At 42.4% G+C, this 25,714-nt stretch overlaps 1 protein-coding gene and 1 long non-coding RNA gene across 9 annotated transcripts in view; one reads left to right on the forward strand and one right to left on the reverse strand.

Annotated features, from left to right (window-relative positions):
• Elmo1 (engulfment and cell motility 1) overlaps nucleotides 1-25,714 on the forward strand; it is a 517,847-nt gene that overhangs the window by 359,854 nt on the left and 132,279 nt on the right. The window contains exon 1 of one of the 8 annotated variants that reach the window (NM_198093.3): nucleotides 22,630-22,927. The exons of the other annotated variants lie outside the window; for them this stretch is intronic. The gene's annotated coding sequence lies outside the window, so the exon portion shown is untranslated. Of the gene's footprint in view, nucleotides 1-22,629; nucleotides 22,928-25,714 lie in introns of those variants that run through there. 8 annotated transcript variants of the gene reach the window in all.
• Gm32036 lies at nucleotides 660-22,609 on the reverse strand. Its single transcript, XR_003950640.1, has 3 exons — nucleotides 22,525-22,609; nucleotides 16,706-16,844; nucleotides 660-7,754 (listed from the first exon to the last, which is right to left on the reverse strand). It is a non-coding gene; the product is annotated as a predicted gene, 32036 (long non-coding RNA).

Raw genomic sequence — 25,714 nt, forward strand, 5'->3', positions numbered from 1 at the left:
TGCGATAGATGTGAGAATTTCCGGGTCAACTTAGAGGAGTTTGAAACAGAGTCCCTACTTTTAGAGATTAAGAACATATTTCTCTTTGCAACAGACATGTATAACAGTAATGGCTAATTATGTCTAGTTTTAGGGTCTGGACAGGTATAGTTTAGCCTGTAACCGTTGTAACATGACTCTAAACAAGGCTCCAGCCCTTTGCTCAAACCCACTCTCCTGGTTCTAAGGATCATAACTATCTAAGAATTTGGTGTGCTACTTCTGTGGCCTTGGGACATAGATAACATCTAAACTTCTAACTTCATTTTTCTCCCTGTTACCTTCTGTCTGAATGTTTGTCACCTCTATTTTGTTTTGTTTCCAAATTCTGTTTTGTGTTATCTTTAACCACTCATGGTTGAAAAGAAAGGAAAGCAGGAAATGGGCTGAAGCCTGAGCCAGGCACTGCCCTGGCATAGTTACCTCATCCACAGGTCATTTCCCTCTGTGGTGCCTTCCATCTTTCCTTTACCATCCAATGTGTCCCCGTTGAACCCCGATCAGCAAGGTGCATTTGTCTGAACATCATTGTCTGAGTAGGCATGATTCAAAGAAGCCTGAGAGCGAAGAAGCCATTAATTCACTTGCAATCACAGCCACAGCCTCCTCTGTGTACTTCACTTGATTATGAGAGACTTTGCTATTCAGGTGCAAATCACCCCAGAGAAAGGAGGCCTTCCCCACTCAAGTCACAAGAGGAGACTTAAATCAATAGCCTTTCAAAGTGGCTGTGGCCACTCTGCCCTGGATCAGCGTGACTCTTCATGTGCTGTGGGGGCAGGCCAGCCAAGCAAGTCTCTGTGTTCTGTGTTAGGACACTCACTCCTCGTGGAAGGCTACCTCACCATCCGTGATATAGATTAACATTGGTTCAAGAATTAGTGTCAGAGAGGGGTCAAGCATAGAAAAGACACGGGATTTTAATTTCCCATAATACTCTGCTTTTCCCCTGCTTATTAAAGAAAAGCATATTTCAAGATGAATGCATAAACACATACATGAATTTATTGAAATATAAGTACACAGATACATAGATATAGATAAATAGTAAATAGCATATGTATTCATTTTCTTTTCCTACTACCACAAATGACTGCAGAATTAGTAGCTTGAACAATGCAAATTTTTTATCTGACTGTTCTATAATTCAGAAGCTAACAGTGTCTCCTTGGATCACAGTTAAGGCTTCAACAAGCAATGTTTCTATCTGAATGTTCTAGGGGAAAATTTGTTTCCTCACAGTCTTTAGCTTCTAGAGGTTGCTATATTCCTTGGTTTGCATCCTGTTTCTCTCTCTTCAATGCCAACCGCTGTGGGTCTAGTCCTTTCTGATGCCACCTCTGATGTCTTTTTTTTAAGTGTCCCAAGATTGTTTGGAATTTGGATAATTCACGATAATAAGCTCCCAGTGTTAAGGTTGGCAAAAAAAAACAACCTTAATTCTATTGGTAACCTAAATAACGCTTTGCCGTGTAGCACACTTACACATCTTAGGGATTAAAACATGGGCCTCCTTGGAGGGTATTCTGCTGACCATCATAGTCTATATTTTATCTGTGTTTGTTTTATCTATAAGTGTTAATAACAACTTTTAATACAGTATTGATAGAAAAACTCTTTGCTTGTAATTTGACTGGTAGACATAATTCCAGAATTCAGCTGAGAGCTTCTCAGGCTCAATACAGATATGTTTGTGTCCCCTTTCCTTTGTGTCCCTGTTCTCCCTGCCTTTTTACTTTGGGGGCAAAAAGAAAGACGACAATGAGTGTGCAGTGTGAGAGCCACTACCACCATTCCATGCAGCCTTTCCATTTTTTATTTCTTTTTTCTTGCTTCCTGCCTATCAACCACTGTGCCGCTTTACTCAATAATAAATGGAAGCAGAGAGAAGTGCTGAAATTGAAATCAGTTCACTTTTCTTCTTGTTATTAACTTGGTAGCAGAGGAGATTGAATTTAGGAACAAATGTGGGTTTGGAGTTTCTGGTAGATTTAAATGATATCATGTTCCTGAGATTGTCTAAATTCGAATTCAGGAATATTTTAAAAGAACCCAACATGAAACACCATTGCTTTTGAAATACTTTCGATATCTCAGGCTCTGGTCGTTTTATATACAGCATGAAATGGAGATTGAATTGCCTACCTCAGGGCCACTAATTCAAAATTTTAATTTCACCAACATAGCACTTGCAGCACGTTCTAGCAAAGGCAGGAATAGCTTCTGGTGGGTACCCTGACTTCGGCTTCAGCTTGAAGGTATCTGGAATGTGCTAGTTAATGTCACTAGTTAATGCCACTGCTGGAAGACGGCGTTTGGAAAAGCAGCTGGCTACTGCTCTTCCAGTCTTGAGGAGCAGCAGACGGGAAGTTTTCTTATTTATGTAAGAGAAGTAGAATTGGGATGATTAAAATACTTATGCTTCGGAAAGAACTTTCACTTTCTAGATATAGCAGTCTACAGAATAATCCCTTGATTCAGGCCATTGAGTTTGTATTCTGTGTTTTGGCTTTTATTACCAATATTTTAGAACATGCATTATTCATTTGTAGGGGTGTCAGGGAAGAGCTAAACTGCTGCCAGCTATTTTCCCACACAAGTGGCCCAACCATCATTTGAGGGCTTCACTTATAATGTTTTGTTTACAGGAATCTTATTTTATGCTTGTGTGGGTTGTAGTTGTCTCACTTTAATTATTCTAACAAGAGTTTGCAAGTGGAATATGGATCTATGCAGCAGTATGTCTCAAACCGTGGATACATTTGGAGCACATAGGACCTCTTAGCTCAGTGGGCAGTAGAACCACCGACCAGGGAAACCATTCAGTGGGAAAAAGCTATCCACGAATTGTTTTCATGAAGTTAGAGTTGCTCACTCAAGGTGAGTTGTAACAATGGGATTTCCACCTATTGATATAGATATATGCCACACATATTTCCAACTAATTCAGACTGCCTGCATTGAGAAGAGTACTGTGACCATTTGTCATACTCAAAAATTCCATGCCTGAAAATTAACAAAAAAGAAAAATGGAAATGCTGTCTCATCTTCTCTTATTGGTGATGCTATAGTAATTGGAGTCATACATGTAAACATATGTTGAGGAAGTAAATTTATATGCAGATGTGATACAGCTTTTTAAAAAAGAAATCATAAGATAAATCTCATCTGCAAACATGGCCAAGCAGCTTTTTGAAGTTCATTTTAAGCATATCAGGTTAAAATGGTGGTGAATGGTGAAGATGTCCGTGAACCTTACGCCAAGTTCTGAACGGTACGACTAACCTAACAGTGGCAAAAATTAAACTTATGCTGACTTCAGCAATTTGTTGCCAAACAGCTTTAAGAACTGACTTGGTTTCCCACATTGGCACATCATGATAGCAGCCTAATAGGATATCAGCAGGCCTCAAGAATTGTGTGTCCCTAACAGTTGATGAGAACTAGGGCCTCTCCAAAAGCTGACTACTTGGTCAGACTCATTTAGTGGTACTCAAGTCATTCTAAGGACCATCAGCAATCTGTCTTTTTGGTATTGATGGCACTATCAAAAATCAACATTATAAACGGAGATGACACAACTTTGCATGTTTCCATGTAATGAAATGGAAGTGACAATTTTAAAAGTGGCCTTACTGCGAAGTAAGTAATAGAGCTATCTTGGAATTTTATCCAACAGCAAAAATAGGCTAGGCACACTTTGCTAAGGCTTGGAATCTTACACTCACAGATGAAAAGTCGTGGATGCTTAAAATATCAGAGACCGAGGTGGAACAACCCGGGGCTAGCAAAGCAGCTGCCCCTTGGCCAAGCTGTGGGCATCATCTGTGTCAATGGGAGAAAATCCCAATTAGGAAGAATTGGAGAATGGACCAGAAGGAAACATTCTAAGAAATCCCCTGAAGAGGAGTCACAGAAAATAATGGATCTTGGTGTGGCATAAAATGGGATGGTGGTTAAAATGTTAACACTGGCAAATGCCTGGGCTCACAGGGGACGGCTTACTTCTCACATTGCTTTTGGCTTACTGACTTCCAGTGTGTGCTTTGCAGAAGACAGTTGTATATTCAGAAGTCCTCCTCCCAGCCCTGCTCAGCTCACTCTTTAGGTTCACTGAGCCAGCCTATGGAATGAAAGGTAGTCTGTAACTCTCCTCATGAATAAACATGAGGCTCCTCATTTGCATGAGGCAGGTGACTGTAAAATAGGCTTGCAGCAAGTAATGAAAGGAAGCTTTGTGTGTGGTGCCCAGGGGGAGCTGAGAGGACTCAGAGTTGTTTATCTTCATTAGAATTCCATCTAGTGCTGCTGTTATTGATCTGAACTGGACCTGGTGTGGCTAATAAAGTAGGTGTACATTTTAATTGAAACATGAATATTTAAGTAGAGGAGCTGTCTTTTAAAGAAACCCTGTGTCGTGCAATGAGATTATATATTATTTTATCTGTCCAGGCTATTAACAAGTATTTATTCAAAAGCCTTCTCATCTGCCACAATAGGTTTGTAGGTTTGCAGTATAGACAGACATCCTCTAGAACCAAATGCATTGTAATGAAAAGATGTAGTTTTTCCTTTAATGTTTCCCAATGACTAGTAGCGAGTGGATTCTTGTGCTTGTGGTTGTCAGCTGCTAATTCGAGGTAGCGTTGGGCTTTGTTCATGGTCCTTGCCACTTTTTATTAGATTGTCCTCGTTCATCATAATTACACTCTCTTAGGACAGCAGGAAGACCAAGAGTGACTTTGCTAACTTTAGTTTGATGCACAGCATTTGTTGAAATAGACTGTAAGGTACTTGCTTCATAAAAAAAGAAAGTGTTGGTAGCTGCTGACATGAGGCTGCCTGAGTCAGGCAGGCGACAGCAGTGTGGAGCTGTGTTTTGCAACCTCTTCTGGTCAGGCCCTTGTAAGCCTTTTTACATTATTTCCCTTCCCTCATCAGCTTTTCTCCTGAAATTGTTGTTGTGATCATAAAAATGAGAAAGACCTATGAGAATATGTTCTGGCTGGGTGTGTGGGAAGGGGGTGCCTCAGTGGGCCCATGCCAAGGCATCCCTTACCCCTGAGAGACCAGCCACATGACAGTGTAGTATAAAATAGAGTTTATTTAGCTCAAAGGGTGGGTAGGTAAGAGAGTAGTAGAGGCAGAGAAAGGCAGAGAGAAGGAGAGAGTAGAGAAGTAGAGGCCGGTAACGGCCACGTGAAGAGAGAGGGAGAAGGGAATGGGGAGGAGGGAGCAAGGAGGCAAGAGAGAGAAAGGCAGGAGTAAGAGAGAGAAGGGGGCAAGCAGCCCCTTTTATAGGTGGCCAGACCTACCTGGCTGTTGTAGCTAACTGTGGGGAGGAGCATTCCTGGCTGTTGTCAGGTAACTGTGCGGGCAGAGTCCAGACAGAATACCAAAACTTGTTGTTACAGAAATACCAAGTCTTGTGTATTGGTACCCAAGGTAGATTTTCAAATATCAATAATATATATATTTTTTCCTTCCTTGTATAGAGAACAACTGGAATTTGGCTTGGTCACAAAGGGAATGTGTCCACAGTGGAAATACATTCCTGAGTGCAGGAGCTTTCCTTTAAGGTTCCTGATATTGGAAGTTTCCTTTTCCAGCTCATCTCTCAATGTACTACACATGGCTCAGTGCCAGACACAGTGGAGACTAAAAAGCCTAGCTCATCCTTCCTTGTACCCAGATAGCCATGTGGAAAGGGACTCAGCAGCTTGAGCCTCAGGGGTCTCATCTGTGGAATAAGAGCAAGCACTTTGCCTACCACTCAGGATGGCTCTGTACTCTCCTGGTGTCAGTAGATGAACTGTGTATCGTGTTTCTGGATGGAGCCGGTATCAGGCAATGGTAATATGGTCGTAGGAGACCATATGCTGGAGGATTTTAGCTACAAGCATTTCCAGGAAAAGTAGACAAGCTTGCACAGGGACATTTCTAAAAAAGAACACCTGTTGGCCATGGTTCCACCATCACAGGGAGCGTGCCTCATTCAGGAAGAAGCTAAGATGACCTTTCCCAGATGTTCTGCACACAACTGCTTCCGCACTTACAAATGAGAGTGCAGGGAGAGAGATCCAGGGTTCTCCAAAAAATCAATTTGTTGCTTCTGTTCATGTAATCACAGTAAAAAAAAATGGTTAAGTTGTTTAACATTTGTTTGAAAGGCTAGGATAACCCTAGTCTGCTGAAGTCATACCTATTGTGTTTTGCCTTCTGGACATTGTCTACCACTGGACATGTGTAGTATAAAACTTCATGAGTTTCACAAACAGTCCCAGATAAGCCTGACAATGCTAATAGATTCAGACAGTATCCCTTTGTAATTCAAGACTAGTATAGAGTTCTCACTTCTGAAGTTTTGACCAAGCCCATATAACTTTCTTTGCTGTGTCCAGATTTGGCAAATGTGAGAAGGAAACAATTAGCAGGTTCTTCCGCTCCACAGCAGCACAATCCATCAGTCCCTTGGTTCAGTTACAGACCATCCCTTAGGAGACTCGTCACTACTCACCAAGCTGATTGCTCTATTCATCCACATCTGAAGCCTCTTTCCCTTCTATTAACTGTGTTTTGGGGACTGTGTGTGAATGGTTAACAAGTTTCTGTGACCTGAATTCCAGACTCCAGTGTGGAGTATAAGAGAGATTTCATAATGGCAGAGACACCATTTTATTAGTATATGTTCAATTAACAGGAAATCACCCGCATTTTAAGTGAGGCCTAATGAGATGAAAGCATTTTAAATGAAAGGGCAGACAGGAGTCAGAGTTGCTTAGCTAGGAAGGGGTACCATTCTGTGCTGTTCTCTTATAAAGTGTAAGTACTTGTTGGTCAAAAAAAGTATTTATCTTGTAATTGCAAAGTAAATTATGTTCAGTGGGAGATTTAAAAATGCAGTTGTAGAGAGTGCAGCAGAGGCCATGGCTATATCATGTGGTCACTCCCTATTGTCACCTGAAAGGGCCGGGTGTGATGGGCAGAGGACTGAGGTCAAAGAGGGGACATAAATTGAGATAACGAGTCTATATTTAGTTACTATTTTGCTGCTCTGTTAAAATGCCATAATCAAACAATTTTCCTTAGTGCTCCAGAGGGCTAGATGTCTGTAACAGAGGGTGGGGAAGGCATGCCAGCAGGAACAAGGAACTGAGAGCTTCCATCTTTATCCATACACAGGACACAGAGGGAATAATAAAAAAAAAGTGTTCGTCAGGGTTCTTAAAGGTGAAGTGGAACAGTATGTGCGCACGCGCGTGCGCACGTGTGTGTGTGTGTGTGTGTGTGTGTGTGTGTGTGTTTGTGTGTGTGTATGTATGTATGTGTGTATGTATGTATGTATGTTTGCCTGAGATTTATTAGACTGATTCACATACAGGGTGTGGTCCATCTCGTCCAACAATAGCTGTCTCCTAACGGAAAAGCTATGGATCTGGCTGCTGATCCATCTGTTATACTAGATGTCTCAGCAATACCAGACCCAGGGTAGAGTCCCAGGGAGGTTCTAGAGAGCTGCTGTTCTTCAGTCTACATTGGACTCCTGAAGGAGTATGTCCTCACAGCAGTGAAGAAGTGATTCAGGAACAGGGTAGATGAACCCAATATCGAAATCGAGGTCAAACAGGCAGAAAGGAAAAACTTCTGTCTTCCATGTCCTTTTATGTGGGTTGCTGTCAGAAAGTGTGGACCAGCCTTAGGTTGGCTCTTCTCACCTTAAATGATATAATCAAGAAAAATACCTCTCAGGTGTGCTACCTCTTTAGGTTTTAGTTGAGTCCATATGTAGTCCAGTTGGAAACCAAATTAATCATCTCAAATCGGAACTGAGATGACACTATAAGCCCTTAAAAAACGCACCCCCCCCCCAGTGATAGTCTTCCACCAGAAAGTCTGTACTTCCAAAGGTCCCATACCCTCTCCAAACAGCACTACCAAGTGAGGATCCCAAGTGTTCCAATACAGGAGCCTATGGGAACCAATTGTCATTTAAGTCACCACAGAGAATCAAAGGTAATGATAATTTGTAAAGGATCCAAAACAAGAGCTGTGAGAAGTTAGAAAACTCTAAGTGAGGTCTGTGGGTGCCATCAGCATTGATGCCAGATCCGGGGCTGGAGTGGTGGCTCGGTAGGGAAGTGCACTGGCTCCAACTCTAGGTTGGAGTCCCAGAACCCATGTGTTGGCTCACAACCCTCTATTACTCTAGTTCAGTCCTGGGGGAGCCAATGCTCTCTTCTGGCTTTCATGGACACCACATGTACACAGGATGTACCAAGTGTACATTTAAGCAAAATGTCTATACTTATAAAAATAAACAATTTTTGGCCAGACTCCCTCAGCCCACACACCAGCCTACCCCCTCTGACCAGTCATAGACCAAAACCTCTGAGTCCAAAGACCAAAAACAGGAACAGAGAGTGAGAGGCAGGAATAGGCCAAAGGGGAGGGCTAAATTTATCCATAATTTCTTTAGCCCCTTTGTGGCAAGTGTTAAAGGGAGAAAAATGAATAGTGAAGTTTGACTTTGAGAGCTCTGGGCTCCTAATTGTTTGTTAGTTTGTTTATTCTCTCTCTGCCTTCTCGCTCTCTTGTTGCCTGTAACTGCTTTGCTGGCTCTAAAGTTAGGAGGAAGTGGTCCTATATGAGTCTAGGTGGAAGAAAACGATTAAGGAGGCAGTCAGTCCACTTATTTCCCAGGTTGAGCCAACATCTTCTTCAGGGAGGTTCCTAAGCCTGTGACTTGCTTACTAACAACTAACTCAGATGTCCCTGGGGTACCTACCACCCTGCTCTGTCGCTGTGGATACCTATTCTCTACAACATATGGCAGTGAACTATTAATCCTCCAGTTATCTCAGAGTAGAACCTTGAATTGTCTATATTCATAAGAGTCTTGCACTGTGCCTGGGTTTGGAAAGACATTTAAAATGATCTCACAACCGCTGTACAAATAGCACGGCCATATCTATGTCTACGTCTTGGCCAATAAGGTGATTGACTAAGCAACATTTTCAGTGTAAGTCATTCTTTCTAAAATCTTTGGGTCTACATCAGGTTGTGCAGCAGAATATGAAAATAACAGAACACTTTCAGCTCTCTTAGGACACACAAGCTAGTAATGTTCTCTTTGAAGACTATAGACTGGCTTCTGTTTGAAACCAATCGCTAGCCGGAGTCATGTAAGCACTGGATAGTCCTTTATCCTTTCATCATTGCATTGATTCGTAGGTTCCTCTTCTCATCCCAGATGTGGTCAGCTTGATGCCTCGTCACACTGTGCTTGCTTGGAGACAGTTGTACCTACAAGTCTTTGCCATATTCCCCTTGGCTTGGTCAGAAGGCTTTCTTGCACCAATGTGATGTAAATAGATGTGATATGAGAAGAGTACATAAGAGCTGTGCACTATGGGCAGCTGTTGCTAACTCAGGGCAAACCCCAGACTAACACATCTGGGTGCAGTTTTCTAGAGTCAACCCGACATTTTGAAATGTCAAGATATAACCAAATAGCCATCTCAGCTCACCTATAGACCTGGGAGTATAAAAATCTTTTGTGATTGCTTGTTACACAGCATCTATATAGGAATAACTAAGATACCAACTGTTACATTACTTAATTTCTGTCTTTGAAATCTTGTTTTCAAAATCAAATCTGACCATATCATTCCTGCTTCTAGACTTCCTGAGGCTGGCTGTTACCTGGCTCTGAAAGTTTCACGGTAACATACTTTTCCTGCCTCTACCTCGCTTTCACTCCCCACCTTTCCTAGGCTGCCAGCACATCCTGAATGCCCACTGTTTTTTTGTACGTGCTGTAACACTTTTCATCTCTCAGCCTTAGCTCATCCTCATTCTCTCTGCCAGAAACGTCTTCTCCCATCTGCCTGTCGAGAGCCTACTTATCCTTTAGGATTTTGCACAAGTGCCACCTCAGTATGAGAGGTACCATCTATCTCCCGTTCAATTCAGTACAAAGCTTTGCACCTCTGCCTCCACAATGTGGAATTCAAATATTCTATTGGAAAATACCTTCTAGCTCTATAGTGGCTTTTAATTATAAATCTAACTTCCCACATTAAGTCTATGTTTTACTGGATGCAGAAATTTCATATCTCAGTATTCTCTCGATGCTTTGTAAGTATTGGCTCAATTAATTTGGATCAAACCCTAAATGAATGGCCAGAAATATCTGATTCATCACTTAAAATGGTCCTTCTGGCCAAAAGTTGAATTGATTTATATCATTTCAATACAGAGTGGATACTGTAGCTCAGCTCCCAGAGGCCATAGGTACTAAGTATTTTGCAGTTATGCTGTCTAAAGAATTGTCTTATCTAGACATAGTAGCACATGCCATAATCCCAGCATTGTGGATGTGCATAGATATGAAATGAGCAGAGAACTTGGGAACTGTGTACTATAGATAGCTGCTAACTCATTGCAATCCCCAGACTAAGGCAGGAGGATCCAGAGTCCAAAGCCAGCAGTAGCCCACCATTCCTGAGATGTCAATAAGCTTTACTGGTAAATCCTGCTAAATCGACCCTTCAGAATGTCTTCTGCAGATATCAGTGCTTTGAGAGACTTATAAAATAACATTGACATTTGTTAATTAAAGTCACAGTAATAACCACTCTCCTCCCAGCATAGTTTATATAAAGTGATGAGACCCTTCAGAGAATCTGACCCACTGCAAATCAAACTCGGTTTCTCTTTTCCGAGTAGCACAGTTGGAACCGTGCTCGTTTCCCAGCCCCACCCATTCATTATATCACTGTTAGTCACGCTTAACCCACACACCCCGGCAGGTCAGGGAACCCTCTAGTCTCCCATTTGTCATGTTTTCGGACCACTGAGGGAAAGTAATGTCAATAATAGCATTTATCCTTTCCCAAGATGGCTGTCAAGAGATCTTCTAGGGCAGAGGACAAATGCACCGTCCAACTGTCCATCCCTTCGAGGTTACAGGTGCTATCCAAGCAGACCTGAGAACGTGAGTGTGAGGGTCGGGCTTCTTAGATGAAAAACAGGAATGTGTTAAACTCATCTTAGACACACACGCACAGAGACACAAATAGACACACACAGAGACACACACACACGCCACTATGCATTACTTTTGCCTCCAAAGTTATCTTAAATTAGGGGGACATTGCATTATTCCATAAGTGGCATAATACAGGAAGACCCCCTCAGGATAAATTTATATCTAGGCAGAATTGGAGGTAATAGGCTCCTTGGATGGGCTCTGGTCCCCATATTCTTTTTTTCTAGTTCACATACACATTGGTGTGGCATGGTTAGATTTGAAGTAGGTGGCATATGGCTTTTTGCTGCTTGAACTGCCACAGAAGGCAATGTCATTGGCATAGAATGCCAGATTTCCATTTTGTGAATCACAGAGCATGGAATTCTATCTGAAGGCTTCCTGGCTGCAATGTGTCCTTAAAGCAGAAGGACACAAAAGGTATGCATCTCCCAGGTGTGCTGCTCCTATGTGTGTAATTTATCATGATGGAAAGTCTGCCGGCAATGGACATGGACGTGCCAATGACCCGAGGTGTGGCAGAAAGGCTGTGAGGCTTGTTTAATTGTGGTCACTGGGTAAACAGGCTGTTTGCCCCCTAGCCGTAGTAGATACCAGTGAGTTATGGTTGTTTTCTAAGTTTTTCAGATGAATAGATGTCTACTTGTGCATGTACCAGAAAAAAAAAAAATACAAAAGACTGTGAGTAAAAGATACTTGTGCTTAGAGGATGGAGTTCGCCACAATGTTGCAGTCACTAGAATTTCAGATTATAAGTCACTTTCCAACTGATGCAAGAGACCTAGTGCTGTCACTCCTACTCTTAGCCTTCGTCTCCTCTCCCACCTAGCCTCTTACTGAGGATCCAAGAGAAATTTGAAGATTTCCCAAACAGAGGATTAGAAAGAACCCTATGAAATTGTCTATACTTGACAGTTTAAAAGGTATTTCTTTTATTTTTGAGATTGTGATTACAACATCTTTCCCCTTTCCCGTCCTCCATCCAAACTCCCATATATCTCTCCTTGCTCTCTTTCAAATTCATGGCCCCCTTTTTCATTAGCTGTTGTTTTAAATACACACACACCTAAATACATTAAAAAAGAGACAGAAAACACCAGCTTACCCAGGCTGTGTAATATTACATATACGTATGTTTCCAAAATACAGGAATGTGGGGCTGGAGAGATGGCTCAGTGGTTAAAAGCACTGACTGCTCTTCTTAAGGTCCTGAGTTCAAATCCCAGCATGGTGGCTCACAACCATCTGTAATGAAATATGAAGCCCTTTCTGGGGTGTCTGAAGACAGGTACAGTGTACTTACATATAATGAATGAATGAATGAATGAATGAATGAATCTATCTTTAAAAACAAAACAAACAAACCAAAAAAAAAAATCAAAAAACAAAATACAGGAATGTGAAGTGGTTCAGCTTTGTAATTGTGTGTCACATAAGAGCAAAGGTGGCTACGCTCCAGAACTGACCATTGACTCCCATCCTGAGTTTCCCACAGTACCCTTTCCCCCTTCATGTACCCTGTTCTATGACCACTTAACTGATGAGAGAGATTGCCATAGAGTCTAGCCAGACTGCCTCTGAGCCCATGGAATGGGGTTCGGTTCTAGCTCCAGCATTTCCTGTTTGGGTGATTAACTGTCTTGTTATTTGTCTCCTTATCTCTGAATTATAAAACTTAATAGAATAGTTGTGAGTATTAAATGAGTCGATTTAGATGGAACTGAAATGCAGAATTAGTCATTCTCTGAGGCTCATCCAGTATGTCAAGCTCTGCCTTCTGGAAAAGTAAGGGTCTCAGAGGAGGCACGGGGAAGCCTGAGATCTAGCCCAGATCTTTTCATATTTGTCCATCATCTGCTCTCACCACCCATCTTCTCCCAGGCAGAGCTTGTGTTCCTAGACTCTGCATGGCCAGGTCTTCTGTGTTTTGAATTCTACCCCTCTTGGACAGCTCTGGGATGCTACTCTGCCAGTTATCAGTTTTAATCATTACATCATCAATATCTTCCTCTCAGGGCCACCTGAATGCACTGAAGCCCCCTTACACGTTCATTACTCTAAGCCAGGTATCCTCAAAGGGCTATACCTCCATCTGCCTTCTTTCCTTTTCATTTACTAATTTACTGAAAACGCCATCCTACACTAGGTAAAAATGTATTCCAGCAAAGAGGGAAAGTCTGGTTATAAAATACATTGTTGGCTCTTGAGAATCTCTTTAATCACAAAATATACCAGTTTTGTCAAATGCAGAGAGACTTCTGAGGGACAGTTCTAAATTTCAAGCATTTTACTTGCTTCTGTGCAGCACTTTTACCCCTTTGGACACTTGTCTTTCTTCATGAAGAGTGTCTCGTGGTAGCTTACAAAGCACACATGCAAAAAAGATCCACACTACATATACACATGCCAAGACCAACCTACATTGAGAAAAGTTACATGCAGGACATGAAATCATTTTTGTCGCCTCAGTTCCTAGCATAATTTTTAGAAAAATGAAAGATAAGCAACACTACAACTACATTTAAAAAATGGGAGCAGGACTTTCAATATCAGTTGTGTGTATTTAACACTGAGAAAACTCTTTCATCAGAAAAGATGCTACGCTGTTGCTTAGTTTTTCATAAGTGCACGTCATAAACAGATGTCCACTCACCAAAGGTTGGGCACCCACAACAAAACAAAGAAATTATTCTATGCACATCAAGCTTGGTAAAGTAATAAGTTTAATTGGGCCTTATTAAGAAAATGGGTGAGAAGTGCCTACAGAAATATGAACAGTTTACATGTAAACCACCAAAGAAAGGGCTATTACTCCCAGAAACTACATAGATATCTACAAAAGGAGGCAGGGCTTTCAGGCTCCTCCCCCAAGTCCATTATAGAAAGTTAATATGTCCAATGGCCTGTGATGTAATCCAACTAATGAATAATCCTGAGAGCTCTGGAGGGCCATCCTGCACAGAGGACAGTGTTCCTCAACACATGCCATTTCTCAGACAAAAATGGGATGGAAACTGGCCAGTTACTCTAAATGTAAGGTTGGAATAAAGTTCTAATGAAAAGGGTGTACATGACAAATCATAAAACTTACATCATTGTGCTTATTTGCATCTCTCCTACTCTGATCCCTTCTCTTCATCCAAAATATGGAGACAAGTCACCTCAATCCTTACACACTATTTTCTAGTGCTTTCCTCTGCTGAGGTCATATTCAGTCCCCGCCTGTCACTGTGGTGACAACTCCTCCAGGAGAAAATGCTGACTCTGCTGCCTCTCCCTCTTGCTGTGGTCCGTGTCGCTTGTCCCCCTGCTGCTTGTCTAGAGTAGCAATCAGCTCCTGATTGTCAAGTCTGGAGATCTCTCCCCAGAGCTAGTCCCATCCCATTGCTCTAAAGCGTGACCATCCTGCCTCTGTGATCCTGGGATCTTTGCCTTGTTACACTCAGGCAATTGTTCCTCTGACCTCTTTAGCATAAACATTCCCTAAGCCCACCCTTTTTTTTATTGTATTTGTGTATGGTGTCCTCCTGGCCACTCAAAATCCCTTGACTTTAACAGAAGGTGAATTGGAGTCTCCTGAAGTTCATGTGTATGACCAGTCCACAGACCCTTCAAATTGGATGGGTCTAAAATGAGTCTTGCTGTTTTACTCTCCTCTCAGCTGGCTTTTAGTGCTTTCTAACTCTAGGAGCTCTTTGGTGATCTACCCACATTTTTTACTTCAAACAGTGGGTTGATCTGACTTTCTAACTTGGTTTTAGTAGGTCCTTTAATTCTGCCATCCTGCACGTGTTGGACAAAGGGACATCTGCCACCTGGTGCTGGGACTCTGTAGCAGCTTCCATGTCTTCTGCAGACTGTATGTGCCTTTTATTGTTCACTGAATCTGGACTTGGACCATCCATAAACTGTCTAGTCCCTGGGTTCCAGAAGGATCTTTTAAAAACACAGGTTTATGGCATGATCTTTCCATAGTCAAAACTCTTGGGGTGGGGGGGAATGGCTAGAGCGATAGCTCAGAGGTTAAGAGCACTTGGTTTTCTTATATAAGATCTAGGTGTCTGCTGTGGGGGATGGTCAGGAGTGCATCCCAGAATCCCTTTCACCTGCTCAGGCTGGAGTGCAGCAGTGAGAGGGGGAAGTCATCAAAATGCTTTTAGAGGTCCTCATCTCCTAAGAGTCCGTGATGCTCGGGAGAAGAACAGAGTACCCCCAAACCTCTGTACTGTGCCTGGAGCATCCTCTGCCAGGCACTTAGAGGTGATCCTGGGGTTTAGATAATGAATTTAGTTCTAAAGGGTTCCTGGGGTGGAACTGGGTGGGTGTAACTTCACAGTAAAATGCATGGACAAAGCAATAGCATAGACAGTGTACAGAAATCACTCAAAGTTACAAAAAGAGCTACTTTTAGGAGAGCTTTTGGCCTATGACTCAGAACACAGTAGGGAAAAGCAAAATCGGCAAGGAGTTGGAGAAGGATGAAATATAATGGAATACAAGAGGAAAAAGGCTCCCAGGGGAACTTGATTAACATCCAGACCCCAACTGGGAAGCCTTGAAAGAAGCATGGCACATGATTGGCGCTTTCTAAGTATTCTGTTTAGTAAAGACACCTTACTTCAAACTGAAATTTTTGTCGAAATGTAATTTTTTTAGTGTATTTTTCCAAAGAGCCAAGATGTCTAGTATAAGATAGATTCCACAACAGCACAAGCAAGAACTTATCTGTGATTCAACACTGGAGATTCCTTGAGCTCTTTGCTCCGTAATTCTCCTGCCTGTCAGTGTGCTGGTAGAACTGTAGTTATTTGGAAACTATGCTGCTATTTGGAAACCATGCTGCATATTCTCCCTGCCATGACTTGATAAAAGTAGGGGGTACTTTTGCATTGCATATTAGAGGATTACTTATCACCCATGGGGCCAATTTTTTTTATCATCAACTTAATAACTACTTTCTGAAGTTAGAAACTTAAATATGCAAGTAAGTAGCAAAGTAATTAATAAAATCAGATTATGTCGTATCTGAATTTAATTCCTGTACAGTTGAGGTTGTAGAGCCTGTTCCCCGTGAGAGTCAGAAGTAACGAGTCCAGAACATTTGTCCAGGAGTTGAGACACACAGATGTCTGTAGCTGAAAGTGGAATGAGGGACAGTTTGAAGCCATATGGCCCTTTTCAAGCAGAGAAAGATTGGGCTTAGAGAACAAGCAGCTCACCCCAGTGAGGGCAACAGGGCTTCACTATGTGCAAGCACACTGTTGACATTGTGGTTCTGAGTGTACAGTTGCCACTACTCAATGCATTTTCACACAGAGTTGTGATATTCCCAGCATCTGATGACAACCACTTTTATTACAGAGGGTGAACATAAAAATAACTCATTCTTATAAGTCACTTTAGAATTTGTAGGTGGCCACTTTGCTGTGTGGAAAGCCCCATCCACTGTGTTCCTGTGCCTGCTGGAGCTGTACAAACCCATCTGCCCATCTTTCTCTATCCTCTTCTACATCTGCTGCATGACCTCCCTGATTGTGACTGCCTAACTCTCTCTCTCTCTCTCCTGCGTGCTGCACTAGTCGTCTTTACCTGCTGGCTGGACAGGAAGTCACTTACCTGCTCCAGCTTCTTGTTCCTCTTGTTCCCAGCACTGTTCACCTTTTCCTCATGCCTTGCTTGCTATGCTCTGATGCAGCGACAGGAGACCAGGATGCAAAGGCATCTGGCCAGTTGATGTGCTGATGTATCTGTCAATCTGAAGCAGAAAAGCAGAGGAAGCGATAGTCTCTGGTGCTTAAGCATTTCATAAGAGAGTCAGCCAAGATTTAATCTCTAACATTTTGGATGAGAGTAGTCTTCAGAATGAGAATATCATAAACTAGTGTTTTCTTCCTCAAAAGGTGCAATTGCTTCCTTGGGGAATGGATATGTTTCAGCGTAAGGAGAGGTGGACTCCAACAAAGGCCTGGAAACTGGTGTGTAGTGAGATCCAAAGCCCCCTTTTCACAATGGCACAAAAGCTGTTTGCATTTTGTACTATTGATAGAGTATCTTCCTGTTGACCCAGTAGGCTTCTGACACCATATTGCCAGGGACACACTTGGCAACATTGAACTGAGAATGTGGGCATGTTCATTGCCTCCTTTTGGCATGATTCTCTCCAGCATTCAATTCTGGGACACATTTTCCTAGCATATTTGGAAAACTTAAATTGGCAAGATGCTGAGATCTGAGTTTTCCCAGCTCTTCTTTCTAAGACACTCAGGATTGTTAGAAATCTTCCCTTCCTCTTTCCCATTGGCCTCAAGTAAGTCCTTTCAATTTTGTCAAGTCTGCCACACTCCAAACATCCCCTAACTGGATCCTAACCCTCCTGCCATTTTGGAAAAGAAATGAAGGACTGTGCAGGTTGTAAAATGGGCTTGTATTTTGTGGATGTGTGTTTTTCACAGTATTTGTAGAATTTCCCTACACTTTAGACATTTTTGAGGGAAATATCATTATAGCAAAGTCTGAGGTATTACCACCAGGTTAAAGATTCATTTTGTCTAACTTGCTTGGACTTAGATGCTGTGAGAGTGATCCTGCTCTAGCGGCTTGCTCTGGAGGACAGAGGCTATAGGAAGCTATCTCCTTAGACAGATTTCTGAGTCTATGTCATGGCAGTCCCCTATCATTAGGTATTGGCTGAAAACAAGGTACTTATGTATACTTAAGGAACATCACTATCTCCATTTGTAAATGGACATTATGATATTAGCTTGCGAAAAACGTGCACATCTATTTGCTGATAGTTCTGTGTGTGATCTTTATCCCTGTCACAAAGAGCTTTCTGGCTTGGGACCTAAAAACACAGTGACAGAGTATCAGATTTTGTATGTTTTGTTTATGAATGTCTTTACATATAAGTGAGAAGCCAAGCAACTATCCATGTATAGAATAACTCTATGGACAGTTACTGATCTTGTTCTCCTGAGATAAAGTTATTCTTACATATTTACTTAAAATTTTGCATATGTTTTTTATTTAAAATAAATAAAGTAATCAGAGATGATTGTATTACTCAACCCAAATGACTGGCCAACTGTATTGCTCGTGTCTCTGGAATGAGATAACCAAGTGAAGCAAGCCAGTAATAACTATTTGAGCAGAGTTTCCATTCTCACCACATAGCTTTATAAACATGGTTTAGCCTAGGGTTAGTCAGCTTGTTCCATTTTAGAAGTGAATAAGTTTGCATGTGTGTGTGTGTTATGTATGTGTGTGTATGTTTGTGTGATGTATATGCATGTATAGTGGGGTGTCTTAAGAAGACAAAGATGTGGTTGAAAATGAACTTATTGAAATACAGACTATTTGTTTGGAATTTCATTAAAGCTCCACTTTTCTCTCAAGACTGTGTAGAGGGAACTAGCCACCCAAAGAAAGAGCCACACAGCAGAGCTGTATTTAGAACAGTGAGGTCATCACTATCACATTCATTGTAGTGATGCACATGTCTCCAGATGAAGTCAATGCTGAAGGGGGAGAAGCAACATGTTTGGGACAGAGAGTTTGAAAATAGATGGGTTGACTTTTATTACTGTTACTTCTTTGTGATGACTAGAATTGTTGTTTTCCATCTTTTAATGCTTAATATAACAATATCAGGTTTCTTTGTAAATTTGAATGTTTCTTTAGAAAGCATTCTGTAGCAGTTGCTGTAGTTATGGGGGGAATTCTGTCACCTAACAGAACTTTTATAGTTTGTAAAGTTTAAAAGCATTATAAAAAATATTTTCTCAGATTTGATGCAGTATATAAGGCATGGTTTGGGAAAGAAATCAAACTTAGAATCTGCCTAAGAAAATGTAGGACTAGGGTACTGACAATGCTTACCCAGGGTGGAGCAAAGAACACAGGCTCAGTGCGCTCAAGTGGAAAGAGACATCTTCCAACTGGTGAAGACCACCCAGGGACTCTAATTCTGATGTGTAGCTGCAGTTCTAAAAGCTGGTGTTTGCCCTTCTCATCCCACAACTTAAAGAGGACTATGAAGACCATGGGACTTTAAAAGAGCAGCCACCCCGTGATCTAAGGAATACTCCCTCAGGACAGGACTCCACAGGGAGCCATGGAAGTGTCCATGGGGACTATGTCTTAGGAAGGTCCCCTTGGGAAATATTAGTGAAACTTGTTATTTCTATAAACTGGATCCATGAGTGGGTACGTTAGTAGACATGCTTACCCTGAGTAAATAAATAAGAAGGATTTGACAGGACTGAAGCTTTAAAAATAGTAGTTAACTTTGCATTTTGACTTAAAAATTAGTTTTGGGGTGAAGATGTTAACTAGCTGGTCTAAAAACCGTTCTACCTTTACGGTTAATATGTTTCTGCATTAAAAGTGGATATTTACATGTTTTCAACAAGGTGAGAGGGTCAGAGTAGGTCAGTGTCCTTAAAATAGAGGAGTCAGAAAAGCTATCGCTAGAAGAGCTACACTGTCCATGGCCCCCAAAGAGGCCTCTAGAAACCCCCATACTTCTTCATAAGTCTGTTCCTTAGAGCAGCTGCTGAGCACCATGGGAAGCTGGGTAGTCACCTCAGCTAACTTCAGGTCATGTGATGCAATAGGAATTTGCACTCCCAACGATAAAGTGGACCTTGATTTTTTTTTTTTTTTTTTGTAAGAATGGCTTTTTGGAGATGGCCTGAAATAGTGAGACACACATACCAATTTTCAAAAATAATGCCCTTTTGCATGGTATACCATGAAAACTAATGTGGGATTCATCTTTTTTTCTGTGCAAGCATGTCTGTAGTGATCATCAAGCTGAGTTGTGTCTAAGAATCCTCTAGTGTTCTCAGGAACATGTTCCATAAAGTCCTCGTTTAGAAGAGGCAGCGAAACCCCAAATCTGCATTTTTAATAAGGACTTTCATACACATGGTTGACATGGGGCACAGCTAGACAAACTGAAGCCAGAATCCTTTAGTCCACATCACAGCTCTACCCCTTAATGTTTTTGGAACTTTGGTCAAATTTAACCTTCCTAGACCTCAGTCCGTCCATCCGCATAACAAGGACAATGCTATTTCTCAGGTTCTCAGTAAGGACGACTCCTGGTTAATCAAGGCCAAATGCTTAAGGTGTTTCCCAGAGTGATCATTAAGCTTAGTTCTGCTTATCCGGCCAAGCCAACAAGTTAGGAATATCCTGGAATAGATTATTTGAATCACATTGATTTACTGTTGGTATACCACTGAACACAACCGAGAGATGTACAAAGTCGGTATGTTCGTGAGCAAGAAGTCATTTAATGGAGTACCATAACTAACTATCATTGCTTTCAGAATAAAACCTGACCTTTCACCTGGTGTCTAGAACGCTACTTGCTTTGCCTCATACCTTCCTCTTCGTCCTCACTGCATCTAGTGCATCTAGTCTGTCTCATGGACATTCCTCCATCTTTTCCAAGATGCCAGGCTCCTAGCACAAGCCCTGTGTGGGTGTGCTCCTTATATCAGTTCATTAACTTTGATTCTTTGGTACTTTGAATACTGGCTGATTGCACTGCTTCTTAGATATGCTTCCTGGCCTCACTAGGTCAGACCCACTTTCTGTGCTCATTGCACATATAGCTCAGATCTCTCCTGCACACCCACAGGTACACTTTATTATGTTAGTTGGCTGAACTCAAGGCTGAGAGCTGAGGGCAGAAGCCGTGTCACTTGGTTGTATCACTAGCCTAAATTCCTGACACAGTCAACAACTGCTGAAAAATATTGAGTTTTGTTTGATGAAGGATCTGGGGTGAAATGACATGTTTCTGTGTCAAACAAGTTGGATATTTGGATCTTTTCAACAAGGTAAGAGGGTAAGAGTGGATCAGTGGCATTAGAATACAGGAATCGGTAAAGATTCCTTTCTAAGTCCACAGTGACATAAAGGGACCGAGTGGAACATCAGGGTCCATAGTCTTCAAGGAGCAAATCTAATGTGATCAAAGGCAGATCTAAACACCATGGAATGGAAGCTGTGGGATTTGGGCAGGTGGTCACTCACTTTAAGAATAAAGGGAGCTCAGAGCTACTGTTCTTTAGGAACAAAGGATGCTGTGCTAAGCATGTAACTTACTTTGCTAGCAGACCCAGAGACATCCAATGAGCCTTCTCAGCCTCAGCCCTGTCAAAAACACGCTTCATGTAATCACCACAACAGCATCATACTTGCAAAGACCTTTGTGGAACAGACAGTTTGCCTTGAGGATATAGTGATGCTGATAGTGACAACAGATCTGCTTAGACCTTGGCTTTTTTTTTTTTCATAATGTCATTTTTTATATATCTATACATGCATGTCAGAGCACAGCTTTTTTCATGTTTGTCATTTTATGCATATGTAGGCATGTACGTGAGAGATTGATGTCTTGGTTTCCCCTCTAAGGAACCTGACAGTTCCATTCATGCAGCCATTCATTGCTCAGTGGCGGCCCCTGCTGCTAAGGAGACAGACAGCAGCGCATACGGCATCTGACATTAATTCTGATCATGCCACGCGTGCAACCAGGAGAATTTAAAGCAAGCAGGAGGGGAAGAGATGGGAGAGATGAAAATGTGCTGAGAAAATTAAGGAAGGTCTCTCATACCTTAGGTGCTTTGGTGAAATGCTGATGCAAGAGAGAGCTTAACCTAAAGACTTTATGTTTACAAAATCCTCCGGATTCGGGCATCTCAATATTTAAAGGCTTGCTAGAAACCAAGACAACACTTTCTGAGAAGCACCAGTGTAAACTTTTCTTTGGGGTTTTCCAAGGCTATTACGTAATGATTTAAAGATACCCCCCCCCCACCCGTCTGCTAGATTCCAAGTTTCTGTGGATTTGAATTAGGTGTGGAGGCTCTTTAGGTTCATCTGCATCTCGAGTTGGAATCAGAGTGTGGATCCTCCCTCGGGACCCCTGCTAGGATGAAAGCTTCTCTCTCTCCCTCTCTCTCTCTGTGTTTCTGGGCGTGTGAGCATCCCCACAGCACATGATGTATTTTACAAAGCAAGGCAGCTACGTAGCCTTTCTGTCTAAAAACTGTAGTGGAGAGAAGGTGGAAGTATGCATTACAATCAAATAAAAGTAGAGGGGGGCAGAGATGAGATTGTAGTTGATTATGGGTCTGGCAGCAGATGTTCTACACGAATCCAACTCGCTGCAGCCAGTCTGTTTCCATGGCAACAGAATCAGTAATTATTGAGCCCTGGCACTCCCCCCCACCCTCCTTCCTACCAAGGTGGAGGCTGATGAATGTGAACTATCTCCCGCTCCTTCTCGGTCCTCTTCTTTCCCTCGCTTTCTTCAGTCCCTCATAGGAAAAAGTAGAGGTATCGAGGAGAACTAAGAGAGGGAGCTCTTTGTGTCTTGACAAAGATTGTGAGAAATTAAATTGCAAAGGATCCTTTACCTTGTGATACTACCAGATCAGAGAAAAGCTCTTCCCAGAAAAGCCGATGATCTCTGAAGATGCTAAATAAATGAGCAGGAGTTTCCCTGAAATGGAAGCTCCCTTTGATTGGCTGATCTTCCCACAACTCCTGCCAATCGGAGCACCCCTGGGCTTCAGCTCCATAAACATAAGCAAAGCTCCATGCTTATTCTTCTGGACTTGGAGCGTATTCCATTCGAAGGTGTGCAGCGGGTCTCTGTTCACATGGCTCAACTGGAAACCTGTTTCCTGAGCAAGCTTACTGGGCAGCCCTCTGGTCTTCCGGCACACTGTCCTACTGGGGCACGACTCTAAGTCATATTTGTGGCAGCAGCTTAGACGCAGTATATGTCGTTGGGGATGATGGACTTACGGAAGCTTGGTGAGTAAATCTTTGTCTTACACATCTGTGCACTGGTATTAGCAGGCTGAGATAGAATGTAGCTTTGTTCTATTGTCTGCCAAGAAAGCCGAGTTGGAAGGAGCACATGGAAGAACACCCATGCAAAGGTTCCCATGATACGGGAGACTGCTTCAAAAGGCTTCCTGCTTTGTTTGATTCCGGTCGGATTTGTAGTTGATTGTGAATTATATTCGGATGTTGACAATCTAGTTAGGATTAGTGTGAGGAGTGGAGCCGTGTCTTGTCTCCCTGGGTATTGATGCATTACAAAGAAAATGTGTTTAAAACCACATTAGTAAGAATTAACCCTGTGGAGTGGTCAAAAGGAGGAAACGGCATGAGCACAGAGCTTGAAGCTGCCAGGTTGTATAGCTGACATTTGCATGGAGAAGAGAGATGTTGTTAGAATGATCTGTCACTCTTCAGGATCCTGGCCACAGGAGGAAGCATCTCTTCCCCATGTACTGCTGTTCTCAGTTTCAGAAATGTGCCACCGGGCTAGGTCGTGTCCTTGCCCCTTTTCAGGAACCAGTGTCCAAACTGAAATGTGCTTTTTCAAATCAATGTCAGAGATGAGTTGAGATGTGGGCAGAAAGATTTTAGCAGCCAGAAAGCATGTGTGAAAGGGCTCTGTGTTACATCTCTCCAACCTCGGAAACCCAGGGGGGTTGCAAAGTTACGTTTAAGCACTGGCTCCGTACCAGAGCTGGAGTGCTCTGTGCTAGTGCGCTGTTCCTTGGGGTTTAATTTTCTGATACCAGTGATGAAATTTGCCGTGTTTAGTGATCACAGACAGGCAAGAGAGCAGTCCTGCGAATGAGCAGTGAAGATCAGCACAGGGAGAGGAAAGGTCACTGCCCTTGCAGACCTCCTGCCACAAACTTAAAAATATACACGTCAAGAGGAAGCCCGGGCACAATGCAGAATTCCACAGGAGCTATGATCTTGGCAAGCATGAGAGGGAAGGTGTTGCCTTCAGCTTGGGTGCAGAGCGCAGGGCTGAACTTGAGTTTCCACCTCTGCTGAAGATCTGTTCTCTTGTCTCTGATGTTTGAGGCTTCGTGATTGTTGCTTTTTGCAAGAATGTGATTTCTGATCTTATGTCGGGAAAGTGCTGTAGCATCATTGGAATCTTTTATGGGGCTGGGGGATGAAGCATCATCGCTGAGTTTATAAAGGAAATGATGCGAAATAGTGGCACATGGGAATGTGTTGATGAGAACCTTTAATAGACTGTCCTTTTACTTGAAGAGTGTCCTGGCTCTTCACGTGGAGGTGAAATGGAAATCGCTGTGTCCAAAGTGGGAATCTGTGATAGACTGATAAAGGCACAAAGGAACTGGGAAGGCTCTGCTTGTCTGAGACTTGGGAGAGGGCGCTGGATGGAACAGACCCTCTGCTCTGTGTATTGGAGAGAGAGGCTGATGCTGGGGGACAGTGAGGATTTCCTGACTGTGGCTGACAGTGCATTGAGGACCTGGCCATCAAGCAGTGCAATGACCTGTTCCTTAGCGGATGTCCTCTCTAGGCGTGCAGCCTGGCCTCTAGTCCTGAGGCTGCGTATGGTCAGATGCATTGAGTCTCCCACCTGATTAGAGGTGCATTTCTCTGTCTGAATAAACTCTTCCTGAAGCTTCTTGCTCTGGCCCCCACTTGAGGACAGGCACAGGTTTGAGGAAGACTGGTTGCTCGTGGATCCATGTTCAGGAACAGTCATTTTAGAGTGATGCTCCATCCACCGTTGGTCCCTTCTCTGAACCAGTAGTATCACTTTACAGAGGGAGGGGGTTTGCTGGCACCTGTTGGCAAGAATGGGAGAAGAAAGCAGCCTTTTATGGAAGAAGTAAAACTGTTTCGAGATCACAACCTATTTTTGGATCCTGGAACTCTTTTAGAAAGCTACCTGCCCCCAAGAAAATATATTTTGCATAATTCTCTCACACTTTGATAACAAGCTGCTTCTGGGGAGAAGGAGATACCTGTCCTGGAGAATAGCAAACAATTTTAGGCACTGAGTCCTATCAACTTTTTTCTTTTTCAAATGTGAGTACTAACTACTACTACATCTCCCTCTCCATCAACCATACTGGTCTTAGCAGCGAGGCTGACTTCTGAATGAGGTTTTCAATACCATCAGTCACTGCTGGAATTAAATGTCTTGAGGATAGGACTGCAGCTCAATGGTAGAGGGCTTGTCTAGTGTGCGTGAGGCCCTGGATCCAATGGCTGCAATGGCATTCTGTCTCCTGAGCTCAGTGAGGTGTTGACAAAGCAGAGTTGTGGGATTCCTGCTGCAGTTGTTCCTTCAGTGTTAGGGCGGAGACTGTGTCTGGTGACTATTCTGCTCATTCCTGAAAGAGAAAGCTACTTTCCACTGCTCTTCCTGCTGTCCATAGACTATGGGGAATTGGGAAAATCAAGGTACAGATGAAGTACAATACACTTAGTTAAACTTCTGAGGAGCGCAAAGTTATACAGCAGGAGTGTGAAAGGACATGAATATGTTAACTCTCATTCTTGAAATTAAGTATTGAGAATTTGAACAACAATTCTTCACTTTTCCCATTAATTGTAATAAAATTGATCACATGATGATTGCTAACCTTCGATTGTCACTCTGTGCCCAGTACAATTATGTGCTTTAGAAATGGAAGAATAATGGGATCCTCACAGTATTGCTAATTTAATATATTTTATTAATTATTTGAGAGTTTCATACAATGCATTTTACTCATATCCCCCCCCCCACTTCTCCCTCTAACTCCC

The sequence above is a fragment of the Mus musculus genome, chromosome 13, assembly GCF_000001635.26.
Source record: "Mus musculus strain C57BL/6J chromosome 13, GRCm38.p6 C57BL/6J".
Classification (NCBI taxonomy): domain Eukaryota; kingdom Metazoa; phylum Chordata; class Mammalia; order Rodentia; family Muridae; genus Mus; species Mus musculus.